General features: G+C 34.4%; 1 protein-coding gene and 1 pseudogene across 1 annotated transcript in view; both read left to right on the top strand.

Moving 5' to 3' along the window:
- The window catches only part of PPM1E (protein phosphatase, Mg2+/Mn2+ dependent 1E), a 131,202-nt gene that overhangs the window by 76,715 nt on the left and 41,209 nt on the right, over nt 1-13,278 (top strand). The gene's annotated exons all lie outside the window — the stretch shown is intronic.
- LOC105065861 (small ribosomal subunit protein eS27-like pseudogene) lies at nt 8,268-11,475 on the top strand (annotated as a pseudogene).

Raw genomic sequence — 13,278 nt, 5'->3', positions numbered from 1 at the left:
GCTGTGGCTAAGAGCTCTGTTACATTTTTCATCTCTTGCTTCTCTGTGTTGCATTATAGAGAATTTTTTTCAGATTTATATTCCAGCTTAATAGTATTTATTTCAACTGAATTTATTCTGTTCTTAGTCTCATCCATTGAGTTTATATTTTTCATTTCTAGATGTTTGGCTTGATTTTTTTTTTTTTGGATGTGTTTGTTTTTTACTTATATTTTCAGGTCATTTATATCTTAAAACATAGTAAATAGAACTATTTTATAGCCTAATTATGATAGGTCACATGTCTCATTTTGTGGTTCTGTAATGTTTTATTTCCACTGACTCTTACCCATGGTGATTTCTTTTCTTGTGTGCTTTGTAATTTTCACATGAACTATAATTTTCCTTGAATTGTTATGTGGAAAATTATTTCAGGCCTAGAATAAAGCTTGGATTTATCCAGGCAGGATTTTGAGTTTGCTTCTGTTGGGTGCCCTAGGGGTATTACCATTAGAACAACTTTCAACTAAATTGTTAACATAAATGTTTTCAGACTTTACAGAGAGCATGAATGTGGGTTGCAGTCCTTTGTGTGAGCCACATTGAGGTTATGAAGCCAGAGGGGAATTTTTTTTTCCATCTCCACTTAATGTTATGATTTAAAACAGGTGATTTTTTCAGGGGAAAAGGTATAGCTCAGTGGTAGAGTACCTGCTTAGCATGCATGAGGTCCTGGGTTCAATCCCCAGTACCTCTACTGAAAAAAATTAATAAATAAACCTAATTACCTCCCTCCCTCCAAGCAAACAAGAAATTAAATAAATAAAAAACAAGCGATTTTTCTAGCATTTGAAGTTGGGAGTGGGTGGCATTTCCGGTTTACCTTTACCTTGAGGGTAGGTGGTTTGGGGAGTCCCTCCTTTAAGAGGGTAAATTTTGTTAGATTCCCCACTTTGGGAATACTCTGGGCCTTGTCTCTTGATGCCCAAATCAATCTAAGCTCTGAAAATGAAAGCTTAGGTCACCAGTCAGCAAATGTTCTCAAGGAAAGTACCAGCGTCAGTGTTCATCTTACTTCTCTGTGTGCTCCCTGTCTTCACTTAGTTTTTTGGTGTGAGTATTGCATAATTTTTGCTAACTAATAGATGTGTTAAAGAAGATTTTTAAATAGCATTTTAAGTTATTTTCAGTGGAAGAGTTAGTCTAAGTACCTAGTCTCATGCCAGAAGTTAAAGTTTACATACAATATTTTAAAAAAATGATTTTAAAATGTTGCACATGACACAAATTTAAAAGATAAAAATGGGTACACAGTAAAAAATGTGTCTTTTTCTCACCTCTGTCATTCAGCCTCTAGTTCAGTAACCAAAGGAAGCCATTGTTACAGTTTTTAAAAAATGAATTAAAAATACTTATTCTGTAATTCAGTATCAGTGGTTATTTTACACTAAAATAACCCAGATCAGTTTTGTTATTTTGTAATTTCATTTTTCAGAATCATCAGTTTTTCCTCTAGTTTTCTAAGCTTTAGGCTTTTTTGTATGAAAGTGATATTTTATACATGAAATGACCAAGAATGTTTCCGTATAAATTTTAGTTTGTGAACCTGAGAATTTTTATTTTATTTTTCATTGTGAGAACTGCTAATGAATGAAAGGCATAAGGATCGAGATAATGGATTTAGATCCTTTTTTGCTTCCTCCCCTTCGGAGATGACCCGCACTCTGTGGAGTGTGTACCTGCTTTTACTTTAACCTGAGCACCCAACGCCCACACCTCTTTCCTTGCCTTACATTCTATGCAGTATGTATCTCTCTAAATAAATCTACCTTTACTCAAAAAAAAAAAAAAAAAAGGATTTATTTCTAAGGAAAAATATTGTGGGCTCCTCTATGTTCAGTTTTTCATTTTAAATTTTGTAATATAGTTCTCTTCATGGTTACTTATTTGCCCTCCAATTTTTTTATTCACTCATTTCTTCTTATGTAACAAATATTAGTAATTTTTCTACTCTGTGCCAGATATTATCCTTTGTACATATAGCAATGAACAGATTAAGTCCTGGCCTTCATGGAGGATTCTGCTATGGGGATAGAGACAGTGAACAAAGACAAATATATCAGATTAGATGAATTTATGGAGAAAAATGAAAGTAAGGGTCATAAAATATGCCAAGGGGAGGAGACTGCTGCATAATAGAGGGATAAGGTAGAGTTGTGTTCATATGAAGTGAGTATATACTTCCTTCAGATAGAAGAGAAATTCCTGGTAGAGGAACAGCACATGTGTAGGTCTTGAGTGCCTGGTATATTTGAGAAACAGGCGCCAGTGTGCTTGTAAAGAACTGAGTAATAGGGAGAGTTAGGGCTAAAAGTTGAGGATAGGGAAAGATTCAAATTATTCAGGGCATTGTAGACCACTGTAAGAAGTTTGACTTTACTTTGAAGGTAATGGGAAGCCATTGGGTTTTGAGTGAGACATAATTTGACTGACATTTTTCTTCCCAACTTTTTATTATGAAATTTTCTGAACATTCAGAACAGTTGAGAAAATGGTACAATGAGTGTCCATTTACCCACCCCCTGGTTTCAGCAGCTCTTAACATTTTGTCTTATTTGTTTTATCTCTCTGTCTGTCTGTCTATCTATCCATCCATCTATTTTTGCTGAGCCATTTGAAAGTTGCAGATACTACAACACTTCATCCCTAAAAAATAAGCACATTCACTTACATAACCACAGTGTCATAATTTCATCTGTTGACTCAGATATCCATTAATGATTGTTGCCTGAATTCATCATTTCATTGAAGTTTGACTTTGGTTTGGAGTTTGATCTATTTGGTTACAGTGTGGGAAATAGGTGATAAGTCTCTGGAGAGGCAGATTCCAGCTATTTGACTATCACAGGAGATGCCCTAGGGTGATAGCTGTGGTGATGCTGAGAAGTGGTCACAATCTGGATATGTTTTGAAGAAAAAAATCACCTGTATCTGCTGATGTAGGACTGAGAAAGAGGAGTCAGAGGTGACTTGAAGGCTTTTGTCAATAAATGGAGTTGCCATTAGCTGAGATGGAGAAGATGGTGGGAGGATCAGTTTGGGAGCTGGAATCAAGAATTTGGCTTTAGTCATATTAAGTTTAGAACATATATTAGACTTCCAAGTTGAGTTGTTGAGTAAGCAAGAGAAAATAGAGGCCTGGGGTACAAATGAGAAGTTGGAGCTAGAAGTAAATAGTAGTGAGTCATAAGGAAATAGTGATTTTTAAAGCCACAAGACAAGATCATTTAGGGAGTAAGTGTAGGCAATAACACTGGTTCAAGGACTGAGCCCTGGGATACTCTGATGTTTAGAAGTCAGAAACAAGAAGAGGAACCAGCAAACAAGACTGAGAAGGACATCACCAATTATTAGAGAAACCAAGAGAGGATGTTGGCCCAGAAATTATATCAAGAAGGAGGGGAGAGATTGTATCAAATGCTACCAATAAGTCAAATAAAATGAGAATTGAGGAATTATCATTAGATTGGTAAGTCATTGGTGACCTTGACAAAGACAATTTTAGTGAACAGTTGGCTATTTGGGGTCTTTTGTGTTTCATACACATTTTAACATTTTTGTTCCAGCTCTGTGAAAAATATCATTGGTAATTTGACAGGGACTGCATTGAATCTGTATGTTGCCTTGGACAGGTCCCCGGTAGCTCCCTGTGATTGTATAGTGGTTAGTACTCTGTGTTGTGTGTGTTGCCTTGGGTAGTATGGCCATTTTAACAATATTGATTCTTCCAATCCAAGAACGTGGTATATCTTTCCATCTGTTTATGTCATCTTCAATTTCTTTCATCAGTGTCTCATAGTTCAGAGTACAGGTCCTTTGTCTCCTTGGGTAGGTTTATTCTTAGGTATTTTATTCTTTTGGGTGTGATGGTAATGGGATTGTTTCCTTAACTTCCTTTTCTGCTATTTTGTTGTTAGTATATAGAAATGCAACTGATTTCTGGATATTAATTTTGTATCCTGCAGCTTTACCAAATTCATTGATGAGCTTTAGTAGTTTTCTGGTTGCTTCTATGGGTTTTCTATGTATAGTATCAAGTCATCCATGAGCAGTGACAGTCAAAACACAGATTTTAACCCACATTCAAAGCCAATGCTTTTCATCATGATGTGCAAGCTGGTCAGTTCTTCTAGACATGCAGCTAATTTGGGAGAAAGGTAGTGGTGTGCTGTGAGAAAGACCTTTTGAATTTGGGGCACAATTAAGTCTGTTTAAGATTAAGTCTGTAAATCAGATTCGAAGTGTAAAAATACCAGCCTATAGGGAAAAAATTACTACCCTTGCTAAAAGTAATTTCCACCTCCTCTGATCTCCTATAGATTATAACTATACCGACCTACCACTTGCTCTTTTATTTGGGCAAGATTCTTAACCTATTTCAACTTAAGTTTCTTCATCTGGCAAATAGAGATGATAATATCTGCCAAGCCTGATCAAGCGAAATACTGTATAAGAAAGACTTGTAAAGTAGAATTATGTTTTAATTCTTTTAAAGGACTATACTTGAGGGTGGTCACTGGGTTATATATTTTTCTATGCACAGCGCACAAAGGGATCATTTTATGATGTTTTGCAGGCACTTGGTAAATATTAGTTGAATAAATGAATGATTCATCAGACTTTTCATCCATTATAATAACCTGCAGCAGGAACATGTGGGCTGGCACAGCTTTGTTAGTGATCCCAGTTATATTGATGCCTTTGGAGTTCACCTGAGCGGTATCTTGGATCTTAATTCGAATAAAACACTTTTTGCTTCCGAGAACCATTTTAGTTCATTTTTAGCAACCTTGCCTGATGCGTAAACAGTTTGGCAGAGAGTGGGAATGTGATATAGTGGAAGCAGTTGGCTTGCTGACGCAAGAACACTTTGAGTTTGTGATGCTTCGCTGGGTGCAGATGGGTTACTGTGCCAGATGCTGTACAATATCCTCTAGAAACAGGTAGATTTTAATATGACCATCTGAATTAAAACTGGCTCTTAGGCTTTGGTCATTCAAATTAAAATCTAAAATTAAAGAATTAATTTTAATAAAATTAAAGAAATTTAAGAATATAATTTGGCACCATTATTGTCTGAATAACATGCTTCTACCAAATCTGAGAAATTAGTTTTAGATATGAGCCTTTCCTGTTTAAAAATATCACTGTTCCAAAGTTGTTTGAGGTTGTCCTCTCCATAATGTACATATTCAGAAAGGCAGCTTTAATTTTCTGCTTGGCTCTGATCATATTAATTTTTAAAAGTCTCTGTACATTTCTTCCTTCGTTTTTCACTGTAACGCAAGAATAGGGGATAACCTTTAACCACTTCTCGTGTACTAAAGAATAATGTGGGCCTTAGGACTAGATGAAGTTAGCAATAATCTGCATATGATTTCAAGGGGTGTTTCAAGGCTGTTCTATTTTTAAATATTTCTACTAGTTAATAATGATGTCTAAAATTACAACACCAGAGGCTTGTTCCTTTGATTTAAGGTTTTGTTCTTGTTAAGATGCAGATACCCCTGAAGGATTTTTTAAAATTTGTTTTTAGGTACTGTTCTAGGTGTTGGAGATAAAGGCAGTGAACAAAACTGACTGTGCCCCTGTGGAGGACAGGAGGGAGACAGAAAATATATTCACAAATAAGTAATAAGAAAAATGGTAAGGAGCTGTTTTTTATACAAAGTCGGTAAGAAAATCCTCTTTAATAATGTTACATTTGACAAAGACTTGAAGGAAATGAGGGTGAGAGCCATATGAACATCTGAAAGATCATCCCAGAGAGAGGCAATGAAGCAAGGAACAACGGGCTTGAAGGGAGTGCATGATTGGTATGTTTGAGAAATAACCAGGAGGCCAGGATGGCTGGAGTGGATTGAAGACAGACTAGAATTGTAGGAGGTGGTCAGCAATGTAATGGCATTAAGTTTGTAAGTATGCAGCCTTGAGTGGATTTTTTAAAATAGACTTTTTTGTTTTGAATAATTTTAGATTTATAGGAAGCTGTTAAAATAATATTCTCATCTACCTCTAACCAAATTTCCCCTAATGTTTTCATCTTACATTACTGACAAAGCTGAGAAACCAGCATTGATACATTACTATTAGCTAAATTCTAGACTTAATTTGAATTTCAGTTTTTCTGCTAGTGTCCCTTTTCTGTTCCAGGATCCAGTCCAGGATACCATATTGTACTTAATCATCATGTTTCCTGAATCCCTTCTGGTCTATGACAGTTGCTCAGTCTTTCACTGTTTCCTATGACCTTGACAATCTTAAGGAACTCTGGCCAGGTGTTTTATAGAATGTTCTTCAATTGTGTTTATCTGATAATGTTTCAAAATGACTAGACTAGGGCTATAGTTTTTTTTAGAAGAATATACAGAATTGAAGCACACTTTTCCAGGAGGTGGAGTTAACTCCATCCCTGCCTTGAATGCTGACTCACTTTCAAATTAAAGTATATAAAGGAACATGGTACACACTGTCTTAACCAAGTGGTCAAGGTTAATATTACCAGGGATGTCATGTTGATAATGATGTGATGAACTGATTTTGATATAGAGATAACATGTGAACAAAACCTGATTTTTGAGAAAGCTTTGTCTACTTTATGACTTTTCCATATACTGTACTCACTAACAGTACACATAATCTGTGGCAAAGTTAATTTAAATCTAGATTTTTGACATTTCTCCTTATCTTCCACAATTATTCACTACTTAGCGTCAGAGGTTATTGTCTTTTTGTGGTGCGTGTATAAGAGAGGGTGAGAGAAGAGAGGGAAAGAAAGAGAAAGGAAAAGGAGGCAGGCTTTGTTTGTGCCTGTTTTGTAGTATAATCCACAAGTATATCATATCAGTAGTTGCAGTGACCAAAGACTATACTGAATTACATATGGTCAGTAGTGTGTTAGTTTGAACAGTCCTAAATTTCATATCTTTATAAGTCTCATCCAACTCAGAGTTAAATTATCTCAATTATATTGGGATATATATTATTATAGCCCCAAAGTTTTATTTTTATTGTAAACTTAAGGGACTTTAAAAATGTTTATCTCTTTTAAAATGCATTGTAGCTTATCTACTATGCAAGGTGGAATGGAATTAATATTGGACTAGTAGATTGAAAATCTGTGTTCTAGGTTCTGTCCCATTACTTCCTAAATACGAGTAATTTGCTTAACTCACTTTTCACATCTGTAAAATGGAAATAATCATATCTTCCTCTGTGTCTGCTATTTAACATGCATTCTCAGAGGTGCTGCATTTAGATAGATTTTAAAGGTCATTACGTATTTTGGGGAAAGAATAGTTTCTAGCAAAATGTTCCAATTAAGCAGTTAATTGCTGCTCTTTACAGGTTGTTGTAAAGATTAAATGAGATTATATACATAAAAACTGCCTGGCACATAATAAATTCTCAATAAGCAGAAAATAGCTGATAGAGGTTAAGTTTTCTGTTGCCCTGCTTGCCTGATCCTATTTAAATAAATACCCAGTTTAGCCTTGTTCATTCTTCATAAATCTTGATAATTCCCTGTCACTACAGAAATTATAACAGAAGCTAATTAATTAGATGTTATGGATACTGTACAAAGAATTCCTACCTGTAAATTTAGAAGTTTACTAGAGAATTCCTATGATTCCTTCCAATTTTATGATTTTATGTATTAATATCATTGTACTTATCCCACAGGGTTTGATAAAGGATAATATATGTGAAAACCTTTTGTAAACAGAGTACCATACAAATATGTGATATGATATATGACTAATTGGCTAGTTAACAGAGATTCCTTCAGTAAGTATGAGAACTATCGATATTCACTGGAAATTAAATGTGTTGAAATTTCTTTTTTTCTGGTGAGACCTAGAGATTATTTTTATTGTTGTTGTTGTTGCCATTGTTATTATCTATTTATTTATGTTTGTTTTCCTAGCTAAAGCATTACAGCACTTTTCAAATATAGCATCCATTCTCCTATATTTCTTTCAGTCCATTTACTTCTATGATAGTTTTTCCTGAGGCGATGCCCAGAGGCATTACTATGGTTAAGGTTATAACTCAGCATTTCCATTAAGGAGACATCTTTCCAAAAACCAGTTTAAAACAGACAGTAGTTCTCTGCAATCAGATTCACTCAGCTTGATGCCACTGCTCTTGGCTTAACTTAAATAGCACAGAACCAATTTTATGGTGACTTCAGAGGGGAAGCTATAGCTGGAAAGCAAAATGATTTTGAACCCTGCTACAGTGTCAATTGACAATTATTTCTTCTTTTCATTATGAGAATAACACAATGCTTTGTACTGTTATGGTTCTTTACCTAAAAAAAGTTTTACGATTATCTTTTTTTTTTTTTAAGTTTTTTCAGTTTTTATTTATTGACCTTATTGGATCATTTCAAAGCCAGATTGTACCATGATGAACAAAGGTATTTTCCTAGATGTTTTTCATATAGTTCCTGAAAATAATTTCTCAAATTTCTCAGTAACAAAAGCCAGGCTGATATTCTTATTTTGTCCCTTGTTGCTATATTTTGTTACTTCCCCTGTCTTCATTCCTATTTCTTTTCTTTTCTTTTCTTGATTTTCTTCCCTAGTTTATTTTCTGAATTTAACAGTGGGGAATCCATTTGACTGTGCTCACAGCAGGTAATAAGTACTAAGGTCGTCACTGGATGGTTAAAAGAATAAGGGTAATTAAGCTTTCCTGAAGCTGCCAGCTTTATTGGGGGTTTGGTGCATATTTAAGGCTTATTTTAAAACAGTTCCTTGAGAAATTGAACTATTTAACCAGTAGAATTCCTAAGGGCATATTCCTTTATCGGGTAGAAATTACTTAGATGACTGGAATTTGTGTCAAGTAAAGAAAATCCTTTTTAATGTAAGGCTAGATTTAATGCTGTACTATCTCAATGTGACTTTTAATGTTTAATTTATGATTTTAGTTTGGTGCTTTTTACCTACCTTAACTTCCCTGAAGGAGCTATTTACAAACAAAACACACCTTAAAAATTCAGCCTTCCAAAAAACTGAATAAGAAACACTTATTTAGCCTTGGAGATCTGGACGGGCTGGGTAGGTGAAACAGTCCACATGCCTTTGGCTAGAGACTTACTGCATCCTTCCTTGGAAGAGGAAAAGAAAAAACATAAAAAGAAACAACTCTTTCAAAGTCCAAATTCGTTTTTTAAGAATGTAGAATGTCCAGGTTGCTACAAGATTACCACAGTTTTCAGCCAAGCTCAGACAGTGGTGCTTTGTGTAGGTTGTTCAACGGTGCTGTGCCAGCCAACAGGAGGAAAGGCCAGACTTACAGAAGGGTGTTCATTGTAAAGAGAGCAGCACTAATGATCCACACAGCTTCCTGAATTTGTGTGATATCGCAGAAAGCCTTATCAGTTCAGTAATTCTAGTTAACCTACCAAGATAATGTAGTTTTGTTTAATTTTGTAACATACACAGCAATGCTTACCTATTTTGGTGTCAGTTTTTCAATAAAGTTTTGATTATGGGCAAAAAAAAAAGAAAAAAAGAAACATTTATTTAGATACTTTCAAAGATTTGAGTTCATGTATGATCTTTGCTTCTTGAATCCAAAATCTAAATCTAGATAAAATATAGAAAAGACATTGTTTTTTTAAGCTATAGTTATAAGATAGAAAATTTTATTAAGTAAACTGGGATGTTGATATCTTTAAGACCCCAGGCAAGTCTAACTGAACCATGAAGTGAGAGCAGCTATCAGCTCTTCTAGTCAACACAGTACTGCCCACTTTTACAACTTCTATTCATCATAGTATTGAATGTTCTAGTCAGAGCACTTAGTCGAGAAAAAGAAATAAAAGGCATCCAAATTGGAAAGGTAGACGTATAATGATCTGTTTGCAGGTGACATGAGCTTATATGTAGAAAACCCTAGAGATTGCACACACACACATAAAAGAAATCTGTTAGAATTAATAAATGAATTCTGAAAAGCAACAGGATACAAAGTCAACACACAAAAATCAGTTGCATTTCCATACATGAGCAATGTGAATAGGGAATTACAAAAACAATTCCATCTACAATAGCATCAAAAAGAATAAAATACTTAGGAATTAATTTAACCAAGGAGGTAGAAGACTTTTACAATGAACTATAAAACATTGCTGAAAGAAATTAAAGAAGACAAATATGTATTCCGTATTTGTGCATTGGAATATGTAATTTGTTAAGATATCTACCCAAAGTGAAATATAGATTCAGTGCAATTCCCATCAAAATCCCAGGTATGTTTTTTGCAGAAATAGAAAAACCTACCCTAAAATTCATGTGGAATCTCAAGGGACCCCAAATAGTGCTAAAATAAACTTGGATTAAAAACAGAAAACCAGAGGACTCAGACTTCCTGAACTTACTATAATGCTTCAATAATTTAACAATTGTGGTACTGCATAGAGACAGATACAAAGTCCAATGGAATAGTATAGAGAGCCTAGAAATAAATCCTTGCGTATATGGTGAACTTATTTTTGGCAAGGGTGCCAAGACCATTAATAGGTAAAGAAAGGTCTTTACAACAAATGGTGCTGGGAAAACTGGATGTCCACATGCAAAAGAATGAAGTTGGACCCTTATCTAATACCATATACAAAAGTTTACTGAAAATGGATCAAAGACTAAAATGTAAGATCTAAAACAGTAAAACTCCTAGAAGAAAATCTAGGGTGAAAGCTTTACTACATTGTATTTTACAATAATTTCTTGGATATGGCACCAGCAGCATAGGCAACAAAAGGAAAAATAGACAAACTGGACTTTATGAAAATTAAAAATTTTGGGCATTAAAATACACTATCAACAGACTAAAAAAAATAACCCAGAGAGTGGAAGAAAATAGTTGTAAATCATATACCTGATAAGGGATTAATATCCAGAATATACAGAAAACTCCTAAGGCTCAACAATAAAAAAACAAACCCAGTTCAAAACTGAGCAAAATACTTGAATAAGTATTTCTTCAAAGACGATATGCAAACAGCCAAGAAGCACGTGAAAAGATGCTCAACATCACTTATTATTAGGGAAATGCAAATCAAAACTATAATGAGATACAACCTCACACCTATTAGGATGGCTACTATCAAAAAGAAGACAGAAAATAATAGGTGTGGGTGAGGATCTGGAGAAATTAGAACCCTTGTGTACTGTTTGTGGAAATGTAAAATGGTACAGCTCTCTGGAAACAGTAGGATGGCCTCAAAAAATGAAAAATAGAATTATCATATGAACCAGCAATTCCAATTCTGTGTATATACCCCAAAGAATTGAAAGCAGAGTCTCAAAGAGATATTGTACACCTATGTTCATAGCAACATTTTTCACAATAGTTAAGATGCTGAAGTAATCCAAGTGTCCATCGACAGATGAATGGATAAGCAAATATGATATATGCATACAATGGAATATTGTTCAGCCTGAAAAAGGAATAAAATTCTGACACATGCTACAACATGGATGAATCTTGAGGAAATTATGCTAAGTGAAAAGTCAATTACAAAAGGATGAACATTGTATGATTTCCCTTACATGAGGTACTTAGTGTAGTCAAAATCAGAGAGACAGAAAGTAGAATGGTGCTTGCCAAAGGCTGGGGTAGGAGGAAATGGGGAGATAGGAGATTTGTTGTGGGGAGTTTTATGAGTAGAGTTTTAGTTTTACAAGTTTTTATGTTTCTGGGTGGATGTAAGTTTTCACAAAGCTAATATGAAACACTACTGGATTTCTTTGTGTTAACCATGTTACTTTGTTTACATACATCACTGAGAAGTTTATCTAATCTCAACTCATTATTTCAAATTCTGGTAAGTTTAGAAGGTCTTAAAAGTGGGGTAAATTGTCATTATTTTCAATATCAGAAAAATTTCTTCCTACCTATGTCCTGAGAATTTATTTGAGGTTCTATCACAATTAATAAGAGGCAAGTATTTGCAGAACCATTTGTTGGACTTTCTGTATAACCATGTGGATTAAAATAAAGTAGGAAAATATATTACAATTTTTCCTCCTTGGTAATTTATTTAAATTCTGATGAATGTAGTTAGTTTAGCATGTACGTTAGCTGTACAGAGTAGAAAGAAGGAAGGTACAACCTGCTAAAGATTTTGCCTGGCTTCAGTTTTCTAGGCTTGTTGGAGTAATTTAGAGGGCAGGAAGGAGAATGGAAGGTAATTATAAACACTTCATAAATTCTGGTTGATTTGACATTAACTCTCTAATTGCTCAGTTGTTACAAATTTATACTTAAACAGGATCTCTACATTCCATCCAAAGTACATGCAACAAATAATTAAAGACTAAGTTTACAGAAAAAAATCTGAGGGAAAAATGCCTAATACAAGGTCATAGCATAAATTAAATAGCATAGAATCAGAGTTTAGAATTACAGATTTCTCACGTACCAATTTTCATTCTGAAATCACTTCTTTCCCTAATTTATTATGCTTCATATTTGAATGTATTTGATTCAACTCATTGAATATGCATTCCTTTAAGAAAGTATTATTTTATCTTGTTTGCCATACTCAAGAATCAAGGTAGACTTAATGCATGTGCCTCTGTATTATGGAAGTAATTATCACTCTCTTTGAAAAGCATTCAATCCCTTGTAAAAAAAAAATAAGGGCTCATTACAGGTGTTAAAATAGTAGAATAACAATGACATTGTCTGCTTCTCTCAGAAATCACCAGGAAAAAAAAAATTGAAGGATGAACAAGAAAAAAAATGCAAACTCCATCTTTAATAAGAGTCAGAAATATCTGTAACACCAAATCACAAAATTGAGTAAAGGCTACCAAATGCAACAAAGACCAGATGGGTTTGAGGAAATGATAGAATGCCTTCATTTGAAGATCTCAGTAAAAGCCTGTAGAGTATAAGCCCCAGAAATGGTTGTGTGCCCTGGGGGCCAAAAACAAACAATTTTGGAACCATTCATATGCTACCAGCAGGAAATTCCCAATACCTGCTTTGGTACCAAGAAGGAAGAGAGGATAAGCCAAGGAATTGTAAGTACACCATATTTAAAACAAAACAAAACAAAACAAAACAATGTGAGGAAGGAGAACCTGTCCCTATATTATTAGCAGCTTTTTAGTTTCCAATCTGTGGGCTGAGGAGAAGTCAAGAATAAAATAACTCCCTCACACTCCTCGAGAACTTCATTGGAAACTATAAGAATTCTTGCTAGCCTGGAACACAGAT

Source organism: Camelus bactrianus, chromosome 16, assembly GCF_048773025.1.
Source record: "Camelus bactrianus isolate YW-2024 breed Bactrian camel chromosome 16, ASM4877302v1, whole genome shotgun sequence".
Taxonomy (NCBI): Eukaryota; Metazoa; Chordata; class Mammalia; order Artiodactyla; family Camelidae; genus Camelus; species Camelus bactrianus.
This window is presented reverse-complemented; position numbering and strand designations above follow the sequence as displayed.